Source organism: Halichoerus grypus, chromosome 7, assembly GCF_964656455.1.
Source record: "Halichoerus grypus chromosome 7, mHalGry1.hap1.1, whole genome shotgun sequence".
In the NCBI taxonomy this organism is placed as follows: domain Eukaryota; kingdom Metazoa; phylum Chordata; class Mammalia; order Carnivora; family Phocidae; genus Halichoerus; species Halichoerus grypus.
Window position 1 is genome coordinate 127,615,272 of NC_135718.1, and position 27,777 is coordinate 127,643,048.

General features: G+C 48.9%; 1 protein-coding gene and 1 long non-coding RNA gene across 7 annotated transcripts in view; one reads left to right on the plus strand and one right to left on the minus strand.

Moving 5' to 3' along the window:
• Window positions 1-10,536: 10,536 nt before the first annotated feature.
• LOC118532226 (uncharacterized) lies at window positions 10,537-24,506 on the minus strand. Of its 2 annotated transcripts, XR_013449917.1 has the most exons (3): window positions 23,590-24,496; window positions 13,366-13,489; window positions 10,537-10,687 (listed from the first exon to the last, which is right to left on the minus strand). It is a non-coding gene; the product is annotated as an uncharacterized LOC118532226 (long non-coding RNA). The 2 variants fall into 2 exon arrangements; XR_013449916.1 differs by lacking the exon at window positions 13,366-13,489 and having other exon boundaries at window positions 23,885-24,506.
• The window catches only part of NAV1 (neuron navigator 1), a 247,772-nt gene continuing 243,022 nt past the window's right edge, over window positions 23,028-27,777 (plus strand). For all 5 annotated transcript variants that reach the window (XM_078078260.1, XM_078078261.1, XM_078078263.1 and 2 more), the window contains exon 1: window positions 23,028-23,288. The gene's annotated coding sequence lies outside the window, so the exon portion shown is untranslated. The remainder of the gene's footprint in view (window positions 23,289-27,777) is intronic.

Sequence of the window (27,777 nt, forward strand, 5' to 3'; positions counted from 1 at the left end):
GCAGACCCACTGTGCGTCCCTCCGCTGCTGTTGCGGAAGCGTCTGGGGCACGTGCCTGGACCTGTCGGGGTTTTCCTGCTGGTCAGAGGCGAGGTTGCAGATGTGAGCGGAGAGATCAGACTCCTGGTAAACTTGGGCCCCCAGTAAAAGGGTGAAGGCATGGCTGGGGGGTGGGGGGTGGAGTCTTACATTCGCATGTGCTGGTGGCAAGGTGTAAGGGACACATTTGGGCGCCAGAGTAACACAGGCTTGAGCTCTGATCTTTTCCCTTCCACTTACTAGCTGAAGCCTTGACCTAGACACCTTGCCCTTCTGGGTTTCAGGCTCTGCCTCTGTAAAAGGGGTATAATCGACAGGGATGTTGTGGGGGATAAAATGAGATCCTATGGGACCGGTAAGCCCTCAGCAGTGGCCCACCATATGAAAGATACTCAGCTGTTAACTCCTTCCTCCAACAGCTCTTGTCCCCTCAGCTTTCCCACGTCTTCCCTACTACCCAAAGGAGAGCGCCCCACCCCCAAAAGCAGCAGTTCTGGAAAGTGGGTGCCTCCCCTGGGGCTTTTCTCTGGACCTCCAAGCTTCAGTATGACAGACACAGGCTCAGGCTACTCAAAGCTGCCCTTGGAGCAGTTAGCAATGGGTATGGCACCTTCACCCAGTTCCCAGCCCTTCCTGCCTGCCTGTTATGGGCATTGCAGAGGGCAGAGAAGCTCACACCCTGCCGAGCTCCTACTTCACCCAGGGTAGAGTCTCCACCTCTTTCTTGGACTCAGGAACAGCCCAGAAACCCAATGCTCTGAACAGAGAAGGGGCTCCCCAGGGGCCCCAGGCCCAGGGTGGGGAGCAGAACCAGCTCTCACGCCATTGCCACACCCCCACCGCCCCCCCCCCCCCACCATGGCCCTGCCCTGCCCCTAGCAAGGAGCACTGCCCTCTGTTTGGGACTTGTGGACTTGGTTTTGGAGGAACATGGAGAATCCGAGAGGCTGATGTTCCCAGGAATGTGAAGAGCGACAAAGAAGTGAGAGCCTCAGGGAGATAAAATCTTCTAGTTTCTTTTTTTTTGTAGCTCGTTCACTCTATTTCTAAGTCAAAGGGGAGCTGAGGGCTGGTGTTATCTCCTATTGTCCAGGGCTGAATGACATTATTCGCACAGAGAAATGAACTATACTCAGATCTTAGGTATACATTTCACTGATGGTGTATGCTTGGTGGGGGTGCCCGTGTGTAACTTTCTACCGCTCTCTTGGGCTCTAGAGTGTTCCCTAAGCAGGAGGTACTACAGCCTCCTTCTGCCCATAGCAGTTAATTGGGGGTAGGTCCTGGAGGGCTTGTTGGGCAGCTGGTCACCCCTCACCCCGAGTTATCTATACACGGAGCTGCCACATCTCCCAGCCTGGACAGGTGTCAGGGGCTCAGACCCTCGCAGGCTTCGTTTCAAGTCCCAGAATTGCTGAATCAACTCTCATCTAGGAATAAAATCAAGCTTCTTATTATCCAGAAAATGAAGTGTTTCTCTAGGTTTTTCTTACCTTCTCCCACAAAAAACATCTTTCCTTTGGCCAGGCCGTTCATAGAAACAGGGCCCTCCAGGATTGGGAGGTCTACAAGCACCCCACCAGGCCATCTTCATCTGACCCAACCAAGATGTAGAAGGAAAAGCCAGGAGAATTCTTGGCCATTCCTGCACGGAGCAAGCAATAGATCAGCAGGTACATTAAATTGCAGAACTACAATCAGTGTCAGAGACCATGGGCTTGCTGCCCGAAGGTGGCAATCTCACGGGATTACCCTCTCTCCCAAGATCCTAGAGAGATCTTTGGGATCTTTGATAAGCTTTGAAGTCTTGCCCAAGATTTTACAAAAAGGCAAACTCCTGCATTTCCTTCTTTTTTTTTTTTTATAGATTTTTATTTATTTATTTGAGAGAGAGAATGAGAGAGAGAGCATGAGAGGGGGGAGGGTCAGAGGGAGAAGCAGACTCCCTGCTGAGCAGGGAGCCCGATGTGGGACTCAATCCTGGGACTCCAGGATCGTGACCTGAGGAAGGCAGTCACTTAACCAACTGAGCCACCCAGGCGCCCCTGCGTTTCCTTCTTTGACCTGGGTTTGTCCTTTCTGTAGCCCTGGGGCCATTGGTGGATCTCCCTGGTAACAACATGCGAACCTGCGCCAGAAAAAGAGAGTGGTAACAACAGTCACGCTTGGATTTCTTCCAGAGGATCTTAACGCACCTTATAAATAGAGTGGATATAAAATGTGTCATCCAAACTGGAATGCTTTTGATAGTGAACAGTATAGTGATGGTCTTCATCATTACCCTAAGGCAATAGAACTGTCCCAGGCCAACCAAGATGTATGGTCACCCTGCACGTTCACCCACAGACCGTGTCAGGGCACATGTCTTAGGAGCTGTTGAGGCAGAGCTGGAGATAAGGGAAGCCAAGTAGGCCCTGCTTTGTCTGTTGCTTTTCCAGAACTTCACACCATTTGGTTGTCACCCTCCCTGTATGCTGCCAATCATTTGGGCTTGAGTTGGATAGCTCATTTGCAGATAAAGAAGACTCAGGAAATCAGGCAGGACTTTAGGACTGAGGTGAATCAAAGGTGTTCTGGGGTCATCAACCGTGCAAACAGGCATGAGCCCGATGTTGAAATCACACAAAAGGCCAGTAAACACCATCAACACTTAGGACATCACACCAGCTGAAATTCTTAGGGCGGAGATACTCATTCTGGCTGACCTCAGTTAGGTAACTGTGCCCTGACTGGCTCCGCCCACCGCTGCAGAGATAATACAGAGCTCATCACCGAGAGATGCTCTGCTGAGGGTTCTAGAAGGAGATCTGGCACACACAGGGGCTTGGTTGCTTCTCTGGACTCTCAAAAATGTCTAAACATTTCAGTATCTTCACCTGCTCTCTGTGCACTCTAGCCCCCAGTGTCCCAGGATTGGAACCTAGCCACTGGGGATGAAGTAGGGCAGACTATGGGCAAGCAGGAGAGCTCCTCCAACTTCCAAATTCCTCTGCTGCCTTCTCTGACAACTTCTCCTCTTTCCTCCCTCATCTGCATCCTGATGTCACATCTTCTCGCTCCCTTCTTGCTGCAAAGTATTTCTTTTTCTCATTGATCCCGGGTGAAGAGGACATGAGTGTGAGATAGAGGCTAAAAGTGAGGGAATGTGGTTGACTTAGATCTGCCCACCATCCCAGAGAGCTTAGAGATCCAAGCTGGGCCACAGATTTCTCATTTGTCCATCCATCCCTCCATCAGTCTGTCTATTCATCCATCCATTCATCAGCAGACATTTATTAAGGTCCTACTCTGTGCTGGTCATGTACTAGAGGTGCTGGGAATATGGGAAAGAATATGACTTGGATCCTGACCTCAAGGAGTTTATAATCTAGTGGGTAAACCAATATCAGGGCCCCTATGTCTTTCAGAGGCATGAGGGAAGGGGTATAGAGGACAGTGAGCAGACAAAGAATGAATGCTTAATTCTCTTTTCCATGGAAGAGGGTACAGGGTCAAGAAAGTTTTCTTAGAGAAAGTGAGATAGGAATGAAAGATGAGTGAGAGTTGGCCAGGAAGCAAGGAGAAGGGGCAAGATCCTGTTACCCAGGGAACATTGTTACCCGGGGAACTGCAAGTTCATCCGCAGAGCTGACACCTGGGATGAAAGACCAAGTCCTATGAGAGATGGGGCTGGCCGGCAGGCAGGGACCAGAAGAACATGGCAGCCATTGTCAACCATTTGAAGGAGGGTGGACTGTCCTGAGGGCAATGGGAGCCTTAAAGGATCTTAAATAGGGAAATGACACGGTCAGTTCAAAAGTGTTTAAGAAGATGCTGAGTCCCTATGAAGGCTAGATGAGAAGGAGGTAAGACACGAGCCAGGGGGGCCCATTAGGAGATGATCCCAGGAGTCCAGGAAAGAGATGATGGCAGGCAGTAGCCCTGGGGCTGAAAAGTAGGTGTTGGATTTAAGAGTTGTTGAGGACACAGAATCTGCCAGACTTGGTGACCAATTGGTTTCTGGAGGTGGGATCCAGAGTACAACAGAAAGGGAGGGAGGAGTCAGGGATGGCTCTTGGCTTCTGGGTTGGACAACTCACTAAGATAATTAATTCAGGTGGAGCTGCGGGGCGAGGGGCAGGGAGGGGTAGTGAATTCCGTTTCAGATTGGTTGGATTTGAGATGCTTGAGGAACATCCAAGCAGAAGTGTCCGGTAGGCAGCTGGACACCAAGGGCAGAAGAGAAACCAGGGTTTGAGATGGAGATGTGAGGGTCTTCAGTCTAGAAAGAGCTTGAGAACAAGAGCAGGTTCAGGACACCAGGGACACACAGTTGATGGTGACTGAGAGCCCACAAAGGAAATCATTCCCAGAAGGAATAATCAGAGATGTAGGAAGAGGACCCACGACATGGAGGCCAAGGGAGAGAGAGTTTCAAGGAGGAGGGTTCCATGATATACCCAGGCTGGGCCTCCTTTCTGCGAGGCCAGGGGAGACTGGAGCGGCGCGGAGACACCCAGGAGAGAAAATGGATAGAAGGTTCAAGAAAGGTCAGGGTTGGTAGGTTGAAATTATAGTACTCCCTCCCCTTTCCCATACCCCAGAAAATGTGAGACTGGTTCCCGCGAGTCCTTCTTGGAGGGGTTGAGGATTCTGTGCAGTGCTAAAGAAATGAATTTGGGGAATAGAAAGATTCAAGGAGTAAAGACTTCAGGGCACAGATTAAAATATTTTTCAACAAGAGTTGCCTTTCATACTTCCCAGGGGGCTTCAAAGCCATTTCCTAGCTGCAGTGGAACCCAAAGAAAAGCAAGGCTGCTTAGTTAGATCACTATAATTTAGAGGATCCAGGGCTAGCCTTGCACTTTGAATCTCAGCTCTGCCTTCAATCATTAAAACTAATCTGAATAACTAATTATTGAGCACCAACTGCATGTCAGACACTTGACACCATCATCTCCCTTAATCTTCACCAGAACTGAAGACATGAGGACTATTTTTAGCCCCTCTTTTGCATGCGAGGTAACCAAGCCTCAGAGCAGCAACCAAGTTAAGGGGCTGTGACTATAACCTAGATCAGTTTTCTTCCCACGTGACATAAGGGGGTCAGACTACCCCATATACTCTCAGAAGTCTCCCCTAAGGTCCCCCTGAGAGCAGAGAGGGGTGGATACATCCCTCTGGAGGAACTCGGGGATGGTGGCAGCACCAGCCCCCTCCTCCATCTCTGAAGTCTGAGGTTTTCTTGTAAAAGTTTATTTACATTTGCATTCTCCTTCACACATCCTTGTGTTCTACATTTTATATATGTATGTATTTATTATTTAAAGTAGGCTCTCACTGCAGGGCTTGAACTCATGACCCTGATCAAGATCTGAGCTGAGATCAAGAGTCAGATGCTTAACCGACTGAGCCCCCCAGGCGCCCCTGCCTGTTTGTCTTCATTAAAAGATACTGCTGAAAATGACGGTTGAAAGAAAGGGAGGTCCTTGAGAAGTGTGTCGTTCTCAATGGTGTAGCTCCAGGAGCCCCTGGCAGCCCTCTGTGGACCCCTGGGACTATGAGGGGACCCAGTGCGGGGAATGGATCATCTCTCAGGCTCTTTGCAGCTCTGGATCTCTCTGGATCTTGTTGGATCTGGATCTGCACTTCTGAGGCTGTGACAAGGCAAGTCAAAAGGGGGGGCTGTGGTGGGGCACGTGGCTGGCTCAGTCAGTAGAGCTTGGGACTCTTGATCTCGGGGTCATGAGTTTGAGCCCCACATTGGGCATAGCGATTACTTATGGAGGGGGAGTGCTATGGAATGGACTGGACTCCTGAGCTGGGCTCTTGGTCTCTATAGTCACATTTCCCAAGGAGGAGCCCTTAGAATCCCTCAGGGTTTGCAGGAGAAATGAGCCTGATGGCCAAAAGCAAAAGAAAGACCAAAATATCTGCAAGTGAATGTCATGAAGATAAAATGCGTGGAGGCAAGAAAAAGGGAAATCCATCTGGAAAGAATCAGAGGGGATACTACAAAGGGCCCTGGATTAGGAAATTTGTTCTGATTTTCAAGCTGACATGAACACTGTGAAGCACAAAGAATGTTCCAGGGGAGCTTAAAAGGTGATTCAGAAACTCCTTCAGGGGAGGCTCAGGGTCAGATCCTCAAAAGAGTATGTGTGGAACAGGCTGAACAACTTTAAAAATGACCACTTCCCCTTCCTGTCCCCTCAGCCTGATAGCTCTGCAGGGCCACTTCCCCTCCCGCTCCCCCCGCGGCCTCTGCTCCCACTCGCTGGCTTGTGGGGGGCTCTCAGAGCCAGAGTGCGGGCAGGGACAAACAGGAGGGGCTCGGAGGGAAAAGGGAACGGGGGGTGGGGGGAGGCTCCCCCCACCCGGACTCCCCAGAGCTAGCTGTGCAGGCTCCTGCTATTCTGAGCCTGACAGGCTATAGGGAGCAGTGTAGCCAAGGCCTGGGCTGAAGGCTCAGGAGAAGTTTCTCTGAAAGACTTAGCTCCAATCACTCCAGCTGCCTTTTGTTCCCGATCAGTTTTGTTTCCCTCTTGCTTTAAAACCTGTTTTCAGGGGCGCCTGGGTGACTCAGTCGGCTAAGCGGCTGCCTTCGGCTCAGGTCATGGTCCCAGGGTCCTGGGATCGAGCCCCACGTCGGGCTCCCGGCTCAGTGGAGAGTTTGCCTCTCCCTCTCCATCTGCCTCTCCCCCAGCTCATGCTATCTCTCTCTCTCTCTCAAATAAATAAAATCTTAAAAAAATTAAAAATAAATAAAACCTGTCTCCCTGTTTCCTGTCTAGGACACCACCTTTGCAGCTCCAACCTTCTCTGTGATCATCTGGCCAGACGGCAATGTTTTAAGGCAGTGAAGTAGATTGGAAATAACCAGACCTTAGGCAATACCTTTAACCCCTCTGTTCCATCAGGGCCGATTGTATGAAATTAGACTCTGAGAAGAAAGGATTGGCTGACTTTTGGAGTCATCAATCTAAAGACAAGCTCAAGAGACATAGAGTTTACTAGACGGGAAGGTCTCAGAGGGAAGGGATTGCAGCTTACCCTCCTTTGTAGCTCACACAGTGCCTTACATGGAGCAAATGCTTCATTAATATTTTATGAATGCAATAAATTCACGTCATCGTTTGCAAGGTAAGAACCAGGAGCAAGGCTGCCATCTGCTGGTAAATTTGTGAAAGACACTTCTTAGGGGCCCTTGTAGCCTAAGTGGCCCTTTAGTCAGTAACCTTAAGAAAACTCCCAACTTGGGCACCTGGGCAGCTCAGTTCGTTAAGTGTCTGCCTTCAGCTTGGGTCGTGATCCCAGGGTCCTAGGATCAAGTCAAGTCTCCCATCAGGCTCCCTGCTCAGCAGGGAGTCTGCTTCTCTTTCTTCGTCTGCTGCTCTCTCTCTGTCAATTAATAAATAAAATCTTTAAAAAAAAAGAAAAAGAAAGAAAGAGAACTCCCAACTTAAGGGTGCCTGGTTGGGTTAGTTGGTAGAGCATGTGACTCTTCATCTCAGGATTGCGAGTTCAAGTCCCATGTTGGGCATGGAGCCTACTCACAAAAAAAACAAAAACAAAACCCTGACTTAGACAATCCTTTTTTCACCAGGATCTCCCGATACTTAAATTCTTCTGCCTCTCCCTCAAGACATCTTAGGTTCCTAGTAGAGAAACCAAAAATATCCTGAGACACCAGTCAAAGAAAAAGGCCTATGAAGGTACAGGAAGCTAATTTGCAACTCAGGGCACTTCTCTCCATTGGCAAATGTTCACTCTCCCAGATACATTTCCCCATCATCCATCCAGACAGAGATGTGAGCACCCCAAACAAGCCAAGTGTTGGCCTAGGTGCAGGAGTAGATGAACCAGGACTTTACAGGAAGAGGGGAGATGGGTGAGCACCTGGATGTGTTATGGGAGACTGGCACAGGCAAAGAGCATTGGGAGCTCAGGAGGGGGAGATCCTACTGCAGGAGTCAGGGAAAGCTTTACAGGAGCTGAACATACGGTGATGGGCTCAGCCACGAAGGATGGTGAGGCATTTGACGTGTGGAGATGGGCAGTGTTCTGGTTATCTATTGCTGTGTAGCAAATCACCCCAAACTTAGTAGCTTAAAACAAGTCATTTTTATCTCTCATGGCTCTGGGTTTTACTGAGCTTGGCTAGATCTAGATAGTTCTTGCTCAGGATCTCTCATGTGATTGCGATCAGATGATAGCTGGCTAGAGTCATCATGGAGACTTCCTTACTCACATGGCTGGCAGCTGATGCCGGCTGTCGGCTGGGAGAACTGTTAGCCGGAACCCCTACATGTGGGCTATCCAGGAGGCCAGGATTCCCTCAGAGCACGGCAGCTGGCTTACAAAGGCAAGCATCCCAGGGCACCTGGGTGGCTCAGTCGGTTAAGTGGCTGCCTTTGGGAACAAGCCCCGCATCAGGGTCCCTGCTCAGCGGGGAGTCTGCTTCTCTCTCTCCCTCTGCCCCTTCCCCCCTGCTCGTGCTCTCTCTCAAAAATAAATAAATAAAATCTTAAAAAAAAAAAAAAAAAAAAGGCACACCTCCCAAGAGGGAGCCTGGAGGAAGTTATCTTGCCTTCTGTAACCTAACCTCGGAAGGCACAGAGCAGAACTTCCCTTGTTCTCTACTAATTGAGACAGTCACAAAGCCCCACCCATTTTCCAGGCAAGGGGACATGGACCCCCACCTCTTGACGTATGAGTGGCAAGGTTCGGGAAGAGCATGTAGGATAGGAAATATTATTGCAGCCCTTTTTGGAAAGTACAATTTGCCACAAGCAGGAAGGTCATTCCAGGTGGCTACCTGCATTGATGGTATCTCAGGAGATGCATTTTTCTAAGACAGCAGGCCATTTTCTCAGTCTGGGCATTGCTAAGCGAAAACATGAGACTTTAGAAATATTCACTGAAACATCTTTACTAAGAATTATGAAACTCGGGCGCCTGGGTGGCTCAGTCGTTGGGCATCTGCCTTCGGTTCAGGTCATGATCCCGGGGTCCTGGGATCGAGCCCCGCATCGGGCTCCCTGCTCCACGGGAAGCCTGCTTCTCCCTCTCCCACTCCCCCTGCTTGTGTTCCTGTTCTCGCTGTCTCTCTCTCTGTCAAATAAATTTTTAAAAAAATTAAAAAAAAAAAAAGAATTACGAAACTTATTTCTCCAAAGGGGAGACTCTGAGTTAAGAGGGAGATGCATACTGAACTCCCAAGGGGGTGAGAGGAGGCTGAGATGGATGGTCAGCCCCAGTTGACCAAGACAGTGGAGTCATGGTCATGGAGGGAGCCCATCATGTGAGGTTCTGCCAAGACTAATTCTTAGAGGGGGAAGAATGGTCTGGTGTCACCACAGCAAGTGGCCAGGAATACCCAGAAGCTGTGTCCAAGCTGAGTCTTTGAGAGCCGCGGTGGGCAGGGCCCAAACAGGGCAGTAACAATTAACAAGCAGCTGTTGTGTGGCCTGAGAGATAAGATGTACACACATTCACGTGGGAGCTCAGTTTTGTTGTAACACGGATGCAGGGAGCAGGCCTCATGCAGGAACAAGAGCTAGATCAGAGATAAAATACAGCCCTACGGTTATAGAGCAGGCGGACGCTGAGATGAATAGGGAGTGAGATCAAGGACGCCAGGAGAGCCTGAGGGCCCAAGGCCCTTGGTGGGACTAGGGCCCAAATGCTCAGAACCTCTGTGTCAACCACCAGCCTTATAGGGAAAGATGGGTGAGCCTAGTTTAAGGGCTGAATGAGCCAGAAATGGCGAGATTCAAGCTTGGCTGTCTTGGGAACCAGAAGTAGGAAGTTTGGGAACTAGGGAGTTTGTTCATGTCCCTACTGGGCCCTGTGTGGGCCCTGAGACCTGAAGGAGAAGGAGACTTTGGCTTCCATCTCCATGCATATTCCATGACCTACCCATATCAATAATCACATTAAATCTAAATGGTCTAAACACCTCATTTAGGGACACCTGGGTGGCTCAGTCAGTTAAGCATCTGCCTTCGGCTCAGGTCATGATCCTGGGGTCCTGGGATCGAGCCCCACATCGGGCTCCCTTCTCAGCGGGAAGTCTGCCTATCTCCCTCTCCTTCTGCTTCTCCCCCTGCTCATGCACGTGCACATGCTCTCTCTCAAATAAATAAATAAATCTTACAAAAAAAAAGTAAGACTCAAGTATCTGTTACCTATAAGAAATGAACTTTATTTTTTTTATTTTTTATTTTTTTAAAGATTTTATTTATTTATTTGAGAGACGGAGGGAGACAGAGATAGAGAGAGCATGAGGGGGGGAGGGTCAGAGGGAGAAGCAGACTCCCCACCGAACAGGGAGCCCGATGCGGGACTCGATCCTGGGACTCCAGAATCACGACCTGAGCTGAAGGCAGTCGCTTAACCGACTGAGCCACCCAGGTGCCCCTATAAGAAATGAACTTTAAATATAAAGACATTAATAAAAGGATAGGAAATAATATACTATGATAACACTAATTAAATAAAGTTAGAGTTGCTATATTAATACCAGACAAAATTTATTTCAGAGCAAAGAATTTACCAGAGATAGATTCATTTCAAAAAGACAAAAGGATCGCTTCATCAAGAGGATGTGATGATCCTAAATGTTTGTGCCCCTTGACCACCAAACAGAGGACAGAGCTTGCAGTCCCTGGAAAATGAACAAAACAAGACAAAAATGTTAAGTTTAAGTTTCCACTGCTATTTTATACAAGAGTTACAGAGTACAGGCAAATTTTATGTAACATATAAAGGAGAAAACTGTGACCCTCAGATGATCTAGTTATGGGAATTAGCAGACAATGACTTTAAAATGACTGTTATCCATGTGTTGAAGAATTTAAAAGAAAAAAACAGATATAATGAGCCAAGAAGTAGGTTATTTCAAGAGAAACAGAAATTCTAAAAAAGAGCTAAATGCAAACTGTAGAATTGAAAAATATAATATCTGAAAATAAAAATGTCCTAGAGGGACTTAACAACAAATTGGACACTGCAAAAGAAGAAATTAGTGATTTGAATACAGGCCAATTGAAATTATCTGAATTAAAGCAAAGTAAGAAAAAATGTTTGACAATCATTAAGAGAGCATTCACGTGCTGTAGAACAATAGCCAGGAGTCTCATATATGTAGGATTGGAGTTCCATAAAGAGAGGAAAGAAACAGTGGGGTAGAACAAAATATTTAAAGAAACAGTGGCTGAAAATAATTATTCACAGGTCCAAGAGGTTTAACAAGGTACAAGCAGGGTAAATACAAAGAAAACACACTTGGCACATCAAATTACTGGAAACCAAAGAGAAAGAGAAAAATATTAAAAGCAACCATAAAGGGAGAAAAAAGATGCATTACACAGTGGGAGCAATGATAATTATGAGAGCTGTTTTTCATCAGATAGAATATAAGCCAGATCCCCATTAACTGGGAAATAAACAAAATGTGCTATATTCATACGATGAAATACTATTCAACCGTAAAAAGAAATGAACTACTGACATATACTAAAGTATGAATGAACTTTATTTTTTAAAAAAGATTTTATTTATTTATTTGAGAGAGAGACAGAGAGAGCATGAGCAGGGGGAGGAGCAGAGGGAGGGGGAGAAGCAGCCTCCCCGCTGAGCAGGGAGCCCGATGCGGGACTCGATGGGAGCACCCTGAGATCATGACCTGAGCCGAAGGCAGACACTCAACCAACTGAGCCACCCAGGTGCCCCATGAATGAACTTTAAAAACATTCTAAGTGAAAAGAGACAGATGCAAAAAACCATATATTATATGATTCTATTTATGTGAAATGTCCAAAAACGGCAAAACTATAGAGACAGAAAGCACATTAGTGGTTGTCTGTAGCTGCAAACAGGAACTGGGCTTGATCGCATGTGGGTTACAGGGATTGCTTTTGGGTGTTGGAAATGTCCTAAAACTGGGCTGTGGTGATAGTTACACAACTCTTTAAATTTACTAAAAATCATTGAGCTGTACATTTAAAATATGTGAATTTTATAATAAGTAAATTATATCTCAAGAGAGCTACTATAAGGTAGTGATAGAGAAAAGCCACAGACTTGAAAAAGATAAATGAAAAGAATATAACTGAAAAGGGATTGTTTGCCACAATATATAAAGAATTATTACAAATCAAGGGGAAAAAAAGATTAACAATACAACTGAGAAAAGATTAGGAGATAAGAATAAATAGAAGGCAATCCTTTTTTTTTTTTAAGATTTTATTTATTTATTTGTCAGAGAGAGAGAGAGAGAGAGCACAAGCAGGGGGAGAGGCTGAGGCAGAGGGAGAAGCAGGCTGCCTGCTGAGCAAGGAGCCCGATGCGGGACTCGATTCCAGGACCCTGGGATCGTGACCTGAGCTGAAGGCAGACGCTTAACCGACTGAGCCACCCCAGGCGTCCCAGAAGGCAATCCTAATGACCAATAAACATATGAAAAGGTGCTCAACTTTGTTAGTGGTTGGTGAAATGCAAATTAAAATCACAGTGTTGTATAATCTCACATCTATCTGGTTGTCCAAAAAAAAGATCTGACTATCCAGGTGTTGGCATACATGTGGTAAAGTTAGAGATATCCAGACCATCAACCGTGTGGGTAGACTCCTGAAGAAATTCAAATGTACACAATAAGATGTGTAGGAGAATTTCCATAGTAGTAAGACTGTGTTATAGTAGCAAAAACTGGAAACAAGAGAATCCCTAAGTTGTAATATAGTTGTAAATGAAATGTTATACAGCAGTGGAAATGAGTAAACTAAAGCTACGTGAATCAACATAAATGAACCTTACAAATGGAATGTTGAATCAAAAGGAAAGTTCTAGAAGAATTTTATACGCAGCATGAGTCCATTCAAATAGTTAAAATATGCAATGCATATATAGTGTATAGTGTAGTAAAAGTATAAAGATATGCATGGAAATGATTAACAGCAGGTTCAGAATAGTATTTCCCTGGGGCGGGGGAGAGGAGGAGCTTAAACTATATTTGTACTGCTTTATTTCTCAAACTATAGGTGTTTATAGGTGTGATGGCTAAATTTTATATGTCAGTTTGACTGGACCACGGGCTGCCCAGATATTTGGCCCAAATTATTCTGGGTGTTTCTGTGAGGGTGCTTTTGGATGAGATTAACATTTAAATCGGTGGACTGCATAAATCCAATTGCCCTCCCTAATGTAGGTGGGCCTCAGCCAATCAATTGACCCTCCGTGGAATAAAAGAGCATTCCTACTGCCTGACTGCCTTTGCACTGGGATATCAGCTTCTTCCTGGGTCTCCAGCCTACTGGCCTCCGGACTAGTATACCATCAGCTCACCTGGTTCTCAAGCCCTCAAACTTAGATTGGAACTAAGTCATTGGCTCTCCTGGGTCCCCAGCTTGCCAACCCACTCTGCAGATCTTGGGACTTGTCAGCTTCCATAATTGCCTGAGCCAGTTCCCTACAAATGAATGAATACATGAATAAATAAATAAACAAACATTCTATTGGTATTGTTTCTCTGGAGAACCTTGACTAATACAACAGGTATGTTTGTTAAATTATTTCCTATACCTTTGGCATGTCTAAAATATTTCATAATAAAATTTTGAGTAAATAATGAATGAGTGGTTAAGATTTCAGGTGCTATAGAGTTCAAGCAACATGAAAACTGGAAAATGGGGGCACCTGGGTGGCTCAGTCGATAGGCTCAGGTCAGGATCCCGGGGACCTGGGATCAAGCCCCGCTTCGGGCTCCCTGGGCTCCCTGCTCAGCGGGAGCCTGCTTCTCTCCCTCCCACTCCCCCTGCTTGTGTTCCCTCTCTCTGTCAAATAAATAAATAAAATCTTAAAAAAATAAAAAACACCACACATTAGGGGAGTCTGGGTGGCTCAGTTGGTTGAGTGTCTGACTCTTGGTTTCAGATCATGCTCTCAAGGGTCCTGGGATCCAGCCCCATCTCCAGCTACTGATCAGTGGGGAGTCTGTTTGAGGAGTCTCTCCCCCGCCCCTCCCTCCACTTGTGTTTTCTCTGAAAGGAGCTCTCTCTCTCAAATAAATAAATCTTAAAAAAAAAAAAAGAAAGAAAATGCATATTAGATTTGGCTTCTGAAGCCAATGATTACCTTTGCTGGAGCAGTTTTGGCACTGTGTTCAGAGTGGAGGCTTGCTGGTGATGGGTTTTAGAGAGACAAGGAGTACACAGACCCTATGCACCAGGTCTGTTGATAGAAAGGGGTGCAGGGTAGAGGCAGGAGTTTAAGAATGAGTGACTTCACTTCCTGGGGCTTCCATACTAATTCTGTTGGAATTATCAGAGTGCTAGTGCTCCTTTGGTCCCTGTTCCTATTCCAGTAAAGATTCTGGAAGACTTGAATTTCATACCTTGGGTGTAGAAAAAGATTTTTAAAATAACTAACCACAGATGCAAATATCCTAGATGTCAGCTTTCTTAACTGTGGCTTTCCAAAGAGTGTAAGAACAACCTCTTTCCACGGAAAGTAAGACATAAAGCCATGATTATCACATGTTAGCCCCAGGTCTAAGGGGGGAATGTCAGACTCACAATAAATTAAGCTATAAGTTCAGGAAGGCTCTGCACTGCAATAAGAAAGGAGAGAGACGGAGGAGAGGTTTTTCTTCTTCTTCTTCTTTTTTTTTTTTTTTGGTTGAGTGGTTTAATTTGGCTAATGGAGTGTTGCTAATGGTTTCCCAATTCAGGTTCGCAGAGCTCCGCAGCAGGGAGTTCTTCCAAGTCACAGGGGCTGAAAGGACGCACTAGTCTGTCTCACTCCTCCCAGAAATTCAGTCTGGGTTTTACTCTAACTTCTTCTGGGTCTCATCAGAGGAGCTCCAGATGAGGAGATTCTTCGCTGGGTTATTTCTTCCTACCCCTCCCAGACGGATTGCAAGCTTTTTCCAGTACTCCATTCTCCCTGGGGCTTTCCCGGGTTGCTGCAGAGAGAAACCCGCCAGCAGGGGTCAGCAGTGTCTCACATCTGGCCTGGAGCCGCTTGCCACATGGGCTGTTTCTCCTGGCACCTCCAGGGCCGACGGGGAACTGGAGAATACCTTCCTGGTAAGGCCTTGGCATCACTCTGAGCATCGCCGGCTCAAGATTCCTTTTCCTGAATGTGGAGTAGCATGGGGAAATGGAAGGTATGTTCATTCAAAGGCCGAAGTGGGTGTGGGTGTACACACATCCAGACATCTGCAACGCCAAGTCACCATCTGGTTTTCTACCAGGCTTTTCTGTGTCTTGGCACGGGCCATGCATTGTGTGGATCTGGATGTCAGAGGACGTGTGTCTCGGCTTTGCCTTGTTGAAATGTCCTCAGCTCCCTGGGATTTCTGGATTCGCTCAGCACGCAGGCGCTCCGGGCGGGTCGCTTGCTTCGCTCTCCCACGGCTTAGACCAGCGTTTGCGCCGCGCTCCCACGGTGCCTGTCCAGGCCACGCCTCCACGCATGCTCAGTGTGGAATGGAAGCCTTCCCGGGCTGCAGCCTCCGGAACGAACGTCTCGGCGGCCCAAGCCACACAAGAGCGAGTTCTGCTCTCGTTTCCAGACTCTTCCTCATCCTTGGCCCCACTGCCAGTCTTCTCCCCAGCTCTAGTTCTCTTTGAGTCCTCTGGTCCACATTGCTGCTCAGCTTCTACATTGCTGCTGACAGAGGGATGGATCCCATTGGAGGTGTCTGTCTCCCCCACCCCAGTGTGGTAGGGGTGGGAGTAGTCAGAGAACCAGCCGGGGCGTGTGGGACAGCGATACAGCTGGGAGCAACTCTGGGCTGGAAAGGGTTCCAGTCTGTAGCCGAGATTCCCAGGGCTCTGGCACTTTCCAAGCAGCCTCCTGGAGCGAACTGCTGTGACAGCTAGAGGCTGTCCTTTCCACCTGCCAAAAGGAGGACTTCTGCAAGCCGGGGCACCTGGCCTCCTTTCCCAGGAGTAGAGTTACAGCAGCTGGTCTAGGCAACAGGTGTAGGTTGCATGGTACAGCTGCTGCCCAGCACATCTGTACCCATGGGGTGGGGTGTGTGGGGGGGTGCGTGTGCACGCGCGCGGGCGCGCGCAGCAGGAGGGTTCGTCAATCATTGCCACACTCCCCAAAGCTGAAGGGGGTGTGCAGAAAGGGCCAGGGGGTGCGAGAAATGTGGGAAAACTGGGATAAGCATTCACAGAGCACTTCTTTCCTAGAGTTCCCAAAGTAGGACCCCTTGCCAGGTTGCCCCAAAGTCAGCCTCGCTGGCGGCAGCTTGCGAGTCAAAGCCCTGAGTCCTCCTCCTCTGTCTTGCTGCCCAGTGCTTTGGCTGCAGCCAGCTCCTCTCCCTTCCCGGTTGGCTCAGCTCAGGCCTTTGCAGGCTGGAGCTCAGAATCCTGGCTCCTAGTGGCTCTCCCAGAAAGCTGGGAGGGAAATATTTGAAAGAATGGCTCTTTATATATGCAAATGATTTCTTGCCACTTTAGTTCCTCAAACCACAGAATTAATTGAAGGGGGAACATTCTGGGGCTCTGGGTCTGTGCCAGGTACTGGGTCCAATGCTTTACTTACATCACCTCATCAAATCCTCCCCCAAACCCTGCCAGGTACATGTTGTCAGGATCATTTCTGTTTCATAGGAGAGAAATCAAGGTTATGATCAGCACAGAATACAGTGAATCTGACACTTGATTGCTGCCCGAACTCCAAAGCTTGTACTCCGGATGCTGTACACACTGCCTGCAACCTCCCAATCCCCGGGAAATCCCACATTAGGCCCCATCCCTCTTCCCCCTGTAGGTAATTCCCCAACTCATCCATTTCTATTTAGTGCAGCCAAAGTCACCTCTATAACCTTTATCAAGAGGTTCATTTGGCAACTCACAGCTCTCCAACACCTCCGGTCACCCTACTGTCACCCATCAAAGAGGATGCCATAGCTGCTACCTTCTTGTCAATGGCTTCTCACACCCAATTTCCTTCTCTTGGTCCAGGCTGCTCCCCTTCAAGCCCTATCATGGGCCTGAAACTCTTTTGCCTCTATCTATCATTCTTTAGTGGTCCCACTTCACACCTCGTTTTTCCCTCTCAAGACACTTTTTTTCTTACTATTTTAAGAATATTTATTGATATAAGAGGGGCGCCTGGGTGGCTCAGTCGGTTAAGCATCCGACTCTTGATTTCGGCTCAGGTCATGGGATCGAGCCCCACATCGGTCAGGCTCTGAGCTCAGGGTGGAGTCCGCTTGTCCTCCCTCTGCTCCTCTCTGTCTCTCTCTCAAATAAATAAATAAATAAAATCTTTTTTTTTAAATTTTATTTATTTATTTGACAGAGAGAGACAGTGAGAGAGGGAACACAAGCAGGGGGAGTAGGAGAGGGAGAAGCAGGCTTCCCGAGGAGCAGGGAGCCCGATGCGGGGCTCCATCCCAGGACCCTGGGACCATGACCCGAACCGAAGGCAGACGCTTAACGACTGAGCCACCCAGGCACCCCAATAAATAAAATATTTAAAAAGAGAGAGAGAGTCTAGCTTGGCCTCCACTCCCTGTCAAATGGGCAAAGCTGGCTACATCATTTCTGGGATCCAGTGCAAAATAAAAATGCGGGCTCCTTTTTAAAAAAATTATTAAGAATTTAAAGATTGCAACAGCAAAGCATTAAACCAAACCAGGGGTCCTTCTAAGTATGGGGTCCCATGTGGCTGCACAGGTCACATGCCCACGAAGCCGGCCTAACCATGGGCTCTACAGAGACTGGCTGTCTCCTAGATGCCTTGAGTCAATGCATCCCCTGTTCTGAAAATGGACATTCCTGCCTCAGCCTCCACATTGGCTCTTGTCCCTTGATTCTGCACCCAGCCTTCCCCAGCTGCATTCTCTGCACCAAGGCCAGCATGCTGGGCATTCCAGCTCTAGCACAGCAAACTCCTGGGGTCCATGTCAGCCAGGCCGCATTGTTCTGGGGACACCCACAAAGAGCAGGGTGCGAGACAATGACATCCCTGTGCCTGGGGTAGAAAGTCTCCCCAGAGATAAGAGAGCACTGAACTATCAACCAAGAGACCTGGGTTTCAGTTCCAGCCCTGCCATTAAATTTGCTGTGTGCTCTTAAGGGGCAAATTGCTCAACATCTTGGCACCTCAGTTTCTTTAGCCCTTAAAAGAGAGGGTGGGATGAGATCGTCTTTAAGACCACTCCCGGTTCTACAAGTGTGTATTTAAATGACTCTAAGAGACTATAACGATAACCACCTTTGCTTGAGCATTTACCCTATACCATTTGTAGGCTTGCTTATTTATTTATTTATTTATTTATTTATTTATTTATTTATTTATTTATTTATTTTTAAGATTTTATGTATTTATTTGACAGAGAGAGACACAGCAAGAGCGGGAACACAAGCAGGGGGAGTGGGAGAGGGAGAAGCAGGCTTCCCGCTGAGCAGGGAGCCCAATGCGGGGCTCGATCCCAGGACCCTGGGATCATGACCTGAGCCGAAGGCAGATGTTTAACGACTGAGCCACCCAGGCGCCACCTCGCAAGCTCATTCAATGCTGACAACAATCCTAGGAGGCAGGCACTGTTATTCCCATTTTACAGATGAGGATGTTGAGAGTCAGATGAAAACATATCCTAAAAGAGGAAACTTTGGGAGTGATGGAAACATTCTGGAACTTGGTTGTAGGGATGGCTGCACCACTCTACAGACTTACTAGAAATCATAGTATCATATCCTGACAGTGGGCGAACTTTCTAATACATAATGTATACTTCAAAACAGCTATTAAGAAGCTAGAAATAAAGAAATGTGCTGAAGCTAGAAAACAATAGAGCCCTTCACCGCTAGCCCACACTGCCACCGAAAGACTCCTTTTCTCTGCCTCTACATAGCACTTGAAAGCATGGCCTCAGGAGCCAGACTGCCAGTTCAAATCCTGGCCCTGGCACTTACTAGCTGTCAGAACCACGCAAGATACTGACCTCAATTTCTTCACCTATAAAATACAAATAAAAATGATACCTATTTCAAAGGGTCGTTGCGAGGATCAAGTGCATGAATGTATATGAAGTGCTTGGAACTGTAGTTGACCCACACCCAGTGCTACACAGAAGGAAGGACTATGACTCTTCTTTCCAGGATGCTGTAGCCCGAGCCTGCCTTCTTCAAGGGGACTGTTTCTCCTTGTCAACCCCATCCCTACCCTGCTGGCCCCTTAAAGAAACACTTGTCTTGAAAAGCCATCTTTGGAAAAACACTGGGGTGACTTTCAGTACATCTCACGTCCTGGTAACAAAGAAAGGGAGAGAAACAGCATCTTCCCGACAAGGCAGTGACTCGCTCAGCCTCGTAAAACATTCATGAAGGTGCCAGCTTTTCCCACAGACCGTTTCTCCCAGGTCCTCCTAAGCGCAAGCCATCAGCACAGAGGGCCCTTCTTAAAGGGGACCCTGAGGCCAGTCATGAGGCCTGAGTGGCCTCAGATGGGGACAAATGCTTTGCCCACACTCTCCGCCCCCCCACTCCCATCGGCATGCAGCCCCTCCTGGGTTAATGAATCAAGCTAGAAAGGGCAAGGGTTACTAGTGGACAGTCCAGTGTCTACCGCTGAGAAGTGAGTTTTCAAGCACTGAGTCCTTAAGCAGAGTGTACGTGACCGGGGTGGGGAAGAAGCCGGGGCCAGGGAGAGGGGCTGGTGCTTTCTGTCTCATCGTCACACTTCTGCTTATATTTGCACAGCACTTTAGAAACCACCTTCTCTTCCGTTATCTCACTGAATACTCACCTAAGCCTTGGTTGGCGATTACTGTTGTCTCCCGGGTGTCAACACCCGTTTTTACTGACGAGCACACTGGGGTGACGCCCTTCAGCCCGTAGCCCAACCAAAGCGCGGACTCAGGTCTCCTGATACCGCGCCCAGTGATTTTCCACTGTGCTGAGGAGGAGGAAGTCAGAGGCTCCCTCAGACTCCACCTCAGAAGCTCTCATGACATTTATTAAGTGCTCAAGAAAATAAAGCCACGTGCTGTCTTCATATCCCCACCCGAGGGCCTTACAAACAGCTCTGGAAGGCCTGAACAAGAGAGCCAGAGGTAAAAGCAGTCCCTCCCTGGGTCACACGGAATGTAGGAGCTCTGACTGTTCAAATCCCCAAGGTCCCACATCAGATAACCCAAGTGGGGAAACAAATGAGCATGGGTCCGCAGACCTCAAGGTGGCAGGAACACAGGCAGAGCCGCCCAAGAAATCAGGCTGGGTCTCGAAATGCCACTTGCTCTGCTTTCTGGGGGCTCTCAAAGCCCCCATCTCAACTCAAGCCAGGTCTGAGACTCTATGGGAGTGACAACAGGCTCCTGGGCTGATTTTTTAAAACCCATTTGTCACATTGACATTAATCCTCTTGTTAACAATCTCCTGCCCTGAAGCGGGTTGGCTCTAAGCTGTGGAAGGGGTGGGGGCAAGGGGAATCTCTTGGGTTTTAAGGAGTCTCAATAAGGTCAGCAGGGCCCGGAGGCCACCTTCTTCATGAGTGGGGATGGGGGGGCGGGGAGGGAGGGAAACACATGCTGAGCCAAGGGGCCCCCAGCAGGGAGCCTGAACCTCCCTTGATTACCAACCATCTCAATCCCCAGCACCCCCGTTGTTCTCTCCACCCTCCACTCCCCACAACCAGGCCATTGCCTTTACTTCTCATTGATTTTCATATGCAAGGAAAATCCATTTGCTTGATTCAGAGCAACTGAGTCATCACTGTGTTCAGAGGAAAATCACTCACAAAGTAGGCACTTGGCAGAAGCCACTTCTGGGATGGGCGGGGACTCTGCTTACACCCCAGCGGCGCTCTGTCCAGAGTTGCTTCTGGCTTCTCTTCTCTGCTGCTCTGTCCTAGCCACTTTCTCTTCCAGAAGCCTTCACATCCACTGCCTGTCACCCCAACCAGGCTGGCCTGTTTGTTCTCTGCCCCCCAACCTGTCCACATGCTATTCTGTTTATCTGTTGGAGGCTTATGATGGGGACATTTGGAGCAGTCTACAAGAGAGGACTTGTATGATCAGCCATTCATAAATGGGGGAGAAATATTAATTGTATGCACTGATGGAAGAAATTTAATTCTTACAAAATTATGGCTTTGGCCCTCTTTACCTTTCTGGGTAGCATCCAAGGAACTGCATCATTCCAACCTTACCCACGTGGGTGAGGGCCCTGTATCTAGCCTCAGGACAGGTAGGGGGCGGTTCAGTCTCTGATACCGGTTTGTATGACTGTCCTCTTGGTCCCTGGGGCTAGGAGGGCCAAAGAGCTCAGCCGATCCACTCTATGAGCCCTCAAGAAGAGACAGTGCTTCTTCTTAAAGAACCAGGCTTCCCCTTTGCAGGCAGAGGGGACTGTGAAGAGCAGGACCAGAATTCCAGTTAGCACATCATTGAATGCCAAATGGATGCCGGGTTGCTGGACTCAGACTCAATGATGCATATAGAATGCTACCAGGCACTCTCCTAAGCGTGTCACCTGTGTTCACTGCCCTTAATCCTCGCAACAATCTTAGGACATAGCGACAATTATTATCCCATTTACATACAGATGAAGAAATGGAGGTGGTCAGAGATTAAAGAATTCGTTCAAATTCCTATGGCTAGTAAGTGGTAGATCCAAGAATTTGAACCCAGGCAGTCTGCCTTAAGAGCCCGTATGTTTAGCCATTATACACACACAGGGCAAGGGATTCATCTGCGATATCCCTCAGGGACAGCCCCCCTCCCCACCTCAAAAGACAATTCATTCCTTTCATGGACAAAAGCCATGTAAAAATCCTCTCCCTTGATAACATGGGACCGTCTTCAATGTCACTGCTAGTCCCTGTCTAGGGGTCCTTGATCCTCCCCTTATGTCCACATGCACTGTGACCTGACTGGCTGGATAGGGGCTCAGGCAAGACTCAGGGGCTTTCATCCTGACTCTGCTCCCTCTGGTTGATGCCGCTGGTGAAGCATTCAGAGACCTCCCAGGGAGTTGGCATTTTTTGCTTTCTATCTCTCAACCCCTCAAGACCCAGGAAATAAATCAGTCCTCATGTTGGCTGGAGCTGGTGAAATCTCTGGTCCCAATCTGCTGGGTCCTTGGCCACAGCTACTCCCTTTCACTTACAGAACTCAAAGCTTGCTCCAGGGGCACGGGACACCTGATTTCCTTCTGGACTCTTCCTGCACAGTCTGGAAGCCTTCAGGTCAGGAGACGGGTGTGGGGGTGGGAGGGATGGGGGGTGCAATCCTTACACTGCAGAGAGGTTGCACGAGGTTCTGCCTGAGGACCTCCTTCCCATTCTCCCTCTTCAGCTCATGCCATTTCCTCTCCCGTCTTCTGCCCCCTCCTCCCACTCCCACGGCCCTAGAAGGAGGGGCAGTGGCAGAGTCGGGAAAGTGGGAAGAAGTCACGTTATTTTACTGAGCACCTACTATTTGCCGGGCACTTCTGGGGCCTCCCCTCACCTCTGCACCCACGAGTCCCAGCTCAGACCGGGGTAGAGAGGAAGGAAGGGTGGGCGGAGTCAGAAGCAGGGCGAGGAGGCTGGCGGATCCATCTGCCCCCTTCCAAAGAACGGTCGAACCAGCCGCAGCCCTGGGACGTGGGTGGGGGTGGCGGGTCCCCGGGCAAAGGAAAGGCTCAATTGTGCAAAGGCTTCCTGCCCTGCCAGCTCTCGGCCCCAGCCCAGCCACCAAGCCGCCGCCTTTCTGCGGCCGGGGAGGCGGGACGGGAAGGCGAAGGCAGGAAAGGGTTACGGGAATAGCTTTCCAATGACAAAGTCTGGAAAGGACCCATGCCTCCGCCCCTCTGCGGGTTAAACTGGCACAGTGCGGGGGGAGGAGGGCGAGGGGGACCAGCAGAGCCTCCCCTCCCGCCCGCCCCCCTGTTCCCCCCACTCCCGGTCGCCGGGCACCCCCTCCCGGGGCCCGCGTCGGAGGCAGCCGGCGTGTGCCTGGGGCAGCGGGTCACCAGGCTCCGCCCCCGGCCGCCCGGCCCCGAGGGACGCACTTTGTTCAGGATGCCGCCTCCCCGCTCATTGTGGGGCCGGAGCCGGCGGCGGCCCTAGTGCGAGCGCGCGGCCGGAGCGCGCGGCGGACGCCGACCCCCGTGCGAGGGGCGGACCCGGCCGGGGACCCCGGAGAAACTTTCTTATCGCGAGGAGAGCGCGCCCGGCCCGGCGTGCGCGGGGGATGCGCGACTCTGCGCGGCGGCGGCGGCGGAGGGGACCCGGAGCCGGAGCAGGAGCTGGCCGGCGCGCGGGTGAGTGGCCCGCGCGGGGTCGTCGCGGGGGCGGGGACCCGGCTGCGCGCGGCGGCGGACACGGGCCGCCGCCGCTTCCCACTGTGTGGGGCCGGGATCGAGCCCCGGGGGGAGCTGAGCCCGGTGCCCCGGGGAGGCTGCGGGCTGGGCTCGGGAGAGGCGCTGGAATAACAACGGAGGCGCCGGGTGGGTGTGTGCCGAGACGTCCTTAGGGGACTGCGCGTCTGCTCCAGGAGTTGACTCACTAGGGGCTACCCAGCTCCAGCCTTTCGGAGCCTCAGTTTCCCTTTCTGTGAAATACCTGCAACGTAAAGTGTGTTGAGATCCTATAACCAGAGACACCAAGTACTGCGTATAACACACACACACACACTGGAGCCACATTTTCTCCCATCCCAGCGGAGCGAGCGGAGCAGCTGGAGCAGGTGACCTTGCCGGGCTGTTCCAGAAAATGTTCACTGGGTGCCCAGGTTGCGCTGCGAAGCGTCCGTCCTCCAGACTTCCTGAGGCAGTCCTCTTTGGCGCCCGCTCAGAGGAAGCGTTCCCGGGGGACGCGGGAGGGAGGAGAAGGAGTTGGGTGAACACCAGGAGCTCACCTGAGGGCGCTCGGTGCTTGGGCTCTTGTGGTCCCTTCTATTTTCAGAGCAGATAGAACCTGGTCATGGGATAAAGAATCAGCCCAGTCTGCGTTGGGGAGGCAGGATTGGGGAAGGACGTGAGTGGTGAGTGGTGGGGGCGGCGTGCAGGGGTGAAATCCACCCAGCAGAGAGGGTTCCTTGTCCCCCGGTGCCCAACACTGGAAAATCAGCTGGTGAGTCAATGGGACTTTGTTAGGACAGCCACAGGGCGCAGCTGGCGCCGGCTTAAGGGAAGCGCCCGGATCCCCCCTTGATAACATGCTGTTTATCTGGCTTCCTGTTTCAATGATTGGGATGCCATTGGCTTGTTCAAATTCGATGCTGAAAAGCCTGCGGCCACGTTCGCTCTGCTAAAGCAGAGGGCTTGCCTGGGTTTTCATCTTTCCTCTGTCTTGTCCCGGATGCATGGTGTCCTCTGCAGCTCACTTATAATGGGGCAGATGGACTTCGCACAAAGAACCCCTCCCCAAGTAGGCGGAGCTGCCGCTTCAGAGACCTTGGCTCCCTTCAGACCCAAAACACATGTGACTTCAGCGTGCTTATGAATTTTTTTATGCTGCCTTGAATTGTGGTTGGTGTGTCTTTGGGGTTAAACTGGGAAAGGACGTTGTGGCTCTGGATTTCCTCCCCTAAAATGAGCTTTGTCTCATCTTTCACCCTTAATTTCTGGGGGAAGTTATCAGTTTGTAGTTCGTAATCAGCCTGTGTTGCTAACTCCCTGGATGATCAGAGAGCAAATAATTTGCCTCTCTGTTTTGGTTTTCACTTCTTTAAAAAGAGCTGGGGCAAATTGCTACTCCTGGAAGAACAGACAAGGCTTTCCAGATCTGTGCTTCAGCCCCTAGGGCCTGTTTCTGGAACTTCCCAGGTTAAGGGGGAGCAGCCCCCACTCTGAACTCCAGAGATTTATCTGAACTCCCTTGGGGCAGGTTTCACATTCTGCTTTGTGTTTTAGACTTTTGGGATTTGTGCGCATGCCTTATCTCCCTATGAATGCTGGCTAGCCAGGTAGCATAGCTGACCACCCACAACACCCAGCACATAGTAGGCACTTTCTAAATGTTTGCCGAATAGTACAATTGGAAAGAAATCTAAGGAATACCCATCCAAATCAAGGCCTCCCATCCAAATCAGGCCCTTTTATTCATTTTTTGGGAGTTGTTTAATTGCCTCCACCCACTTTTTCCCTCTAAAACCATGGTCCTTAACGGGGTTGATTTGCCCACAGGTGGGCAAGGTTTAAGCATTTGGGCCTTTTGTGAGATCTACTTGGGGAGCCCTGGCCTGGGGAAACTGAAAACGGGAATGCTGTTTTTTCTTCCCTTGACAGCTCTGCTCCCCGCCTGAGTCCACCTGAGCCTCTGGCATCCGCTCAGCCTTGGTTAAGCAGAAAAGAGTGGCCTGGGGGCGCCTGAGTGGCTCAGTCCTTAAGCGTCTGCCTTCGGCTCAGGTCATGATCCCAGGGTCCTGGGATCGAGCCCCGCATTGGGCTCCCTGCTTGGTGGGGAGTCTGCTTCTCCCTCTCCCACTCCCCCTGCTTGTGGTCTCTCTCTCGCTGTGTCTCTCTGTGTCAAATAAATAAATAAAATCTTAAAAAAAAAAAAAGAAAAGAGTGGCCTGGAGTAGAAAAACCTCTTGTCCATTCTTTAAAATTTGTCTTTCCATCTTTCTTTTCAATCAATGTCACTTCCCCTTTCTTTTAAAGTTCTTTTGAATTCTTAATGGGTTTGGCCTTTAGAAAAACTAGAATGTCAAAATCAAAAGGATCTCTTCCCCTCCCAACCGCTGCCCTGCCCCTCTTCCCTTTAGGGACAAGAATCAAGAGGGGGATGGACTCAAAGCCACACAGCTGGGGCGCTGCAGAGGCCAGCCTAGAACCCGGGTCTTCTGGCCATCTGTCCAGGGCTTAATCCTGTTCAGCAGATCACCTCCTTGCACTCAGATTTTTTCTCTGCCCAGTGTTTCCATCTATAGATCTTGGCAGGTGCTCCTTAGCTGTCAGTGAGTGAGGAACAGAAACAAGGGGTAAGGAGAGCTGTCTCGGTGATGGAACCAACCACCAGCTCATAGAGTCTGTGGAACATGGAGAACTAAGAATGTGGCAATACTTGGCAAACCCTTCATCTTTCTGGCCCCTAGTCACAAAACAATAATTAAAAGCACTTTTAGTTCCTTCTTCAACTTAAAAAAAAACCCAAAAAACCCCAACCAACTTTTCAAGTAAAAAACACCCTCCTCAGTAAACAGTTTGCTGGGCCTAATCTGTTCCCTCAACCTCCCAGGAAGGCTGACTCAGGCCTGATTTCCTCCGAGGGGCCTGGAACTTTGCTTCCCAGCTTCCTGTGACTCTTGAGACACGTGAAGGGAGGCAGGATGGCCAAGACCCAGGCCTCTCGGAAGTGCCTGTGGACGTGGCTTCGCTTGCCCTACATGGCCTGTGCAGTCCACACTACCGTCCCCATCAAATCCATCTGCTCTACTTAATTTTAATATGACATGCACTAATACGTGTGAAAAATTAAAGGTGCTGAAGCCTGTGCTTCCACCAACATCGTTAATAACAAAATGTTTCCACTTCAAAGGACTGTGAGACTCTTTTAATGTCCAATCCTTAGATGCTCTGGAAGCTTTTGTGAATGGGATTGTTTTCTTAATTTCTTTTTCAGATTGTTCATGGGTGGTGGTATATGGAACCACGGCTGATTTTTATGTGTTGATCTTGTGCTCTTGAAACTTTGCCAAATATGTATATTCGCTTTAGTAGCCTCTGGTGTGTATGGATTCTTTGGGGTTTTCTATATGTAGAATCACATCAACTATAAATAGAGTTCTACTTCTTCATTTCCAATTTGGATACCTTTTATTTATCTATTTATTATTTATTTATTTATTTATTTTTTGTCTTCCCTAATGCTCTGGCTAGAACTTCCAATATAATGATGAGTAGGAGTGGGGAGAGTGGACATCCTTGTCTTGTTGCTGATCTTAGAGGAAAAAGCTCTCAGTCTGTTTCTCACCATTGAGTGTAATGCCTGCCGTGGGTTTTCCATAAATGTCCTGTATCATGTTGAGGGAATTCCCTTCTATTCCCAGTTTTCTAAGTGTTTTCATCATGAAAGGGTGTTGGATTTTGTCAGAATCTTTTTTCTGCACCAATTGAGATAATCATGTGTTTGGTATATGACATTGATTGTTTTTCTTATGTTGAATTACCCTTCCATTCCCGGGATAAATCCCTCTGAATGCTTTTTTTGTTTTTTAAATTTGCAAAGTTTTATTTCTTTTATTTAAAAAGACTGAAGATGGGGAGCCTGAGTGGCTCAGTCAGTTAAGCATCCGACTCTTGGTTTTAGCTCAGGCCATGATCTTGTGGTCGTGGGAATCCCACGTCGGGCTCAGCATGGGGTCTGCTTCAGATTCTCTCTCCCTATCCCTCCTGCTAACTCTCTTAAATTAATTAATTAATTAATTAATTAACTCTTAAAAAGACTGAAGAAAATTCAACACAGTGCTAACAGTGCAGTTGGGTGGGTCAGTGCACATTCATTATATTTTTCTTATAGTCACTGTACTTGAAATGTTAAACAATTTTTTTATTGTGATAAAATATATGTAACATAAAATTGACCATTTTAACCACTTTTAAGTGTACAGTTCAGTAGCATTAAGTGCATTCACCTTGTTGTGCAACCGTCACTATCCTCCATCTCCAGAACTTTCTCGTCCTCTCCAGCTGAAACTCCCCGCCTGTTACAGTTAACTCTGCATTCTCTACTCCCCCCCCAGTCCCCCAGCTTCTGGCAACCGTTCTACTTTTTATCTCTATGAAGCTCAAAAAGTCAGGACTTCAT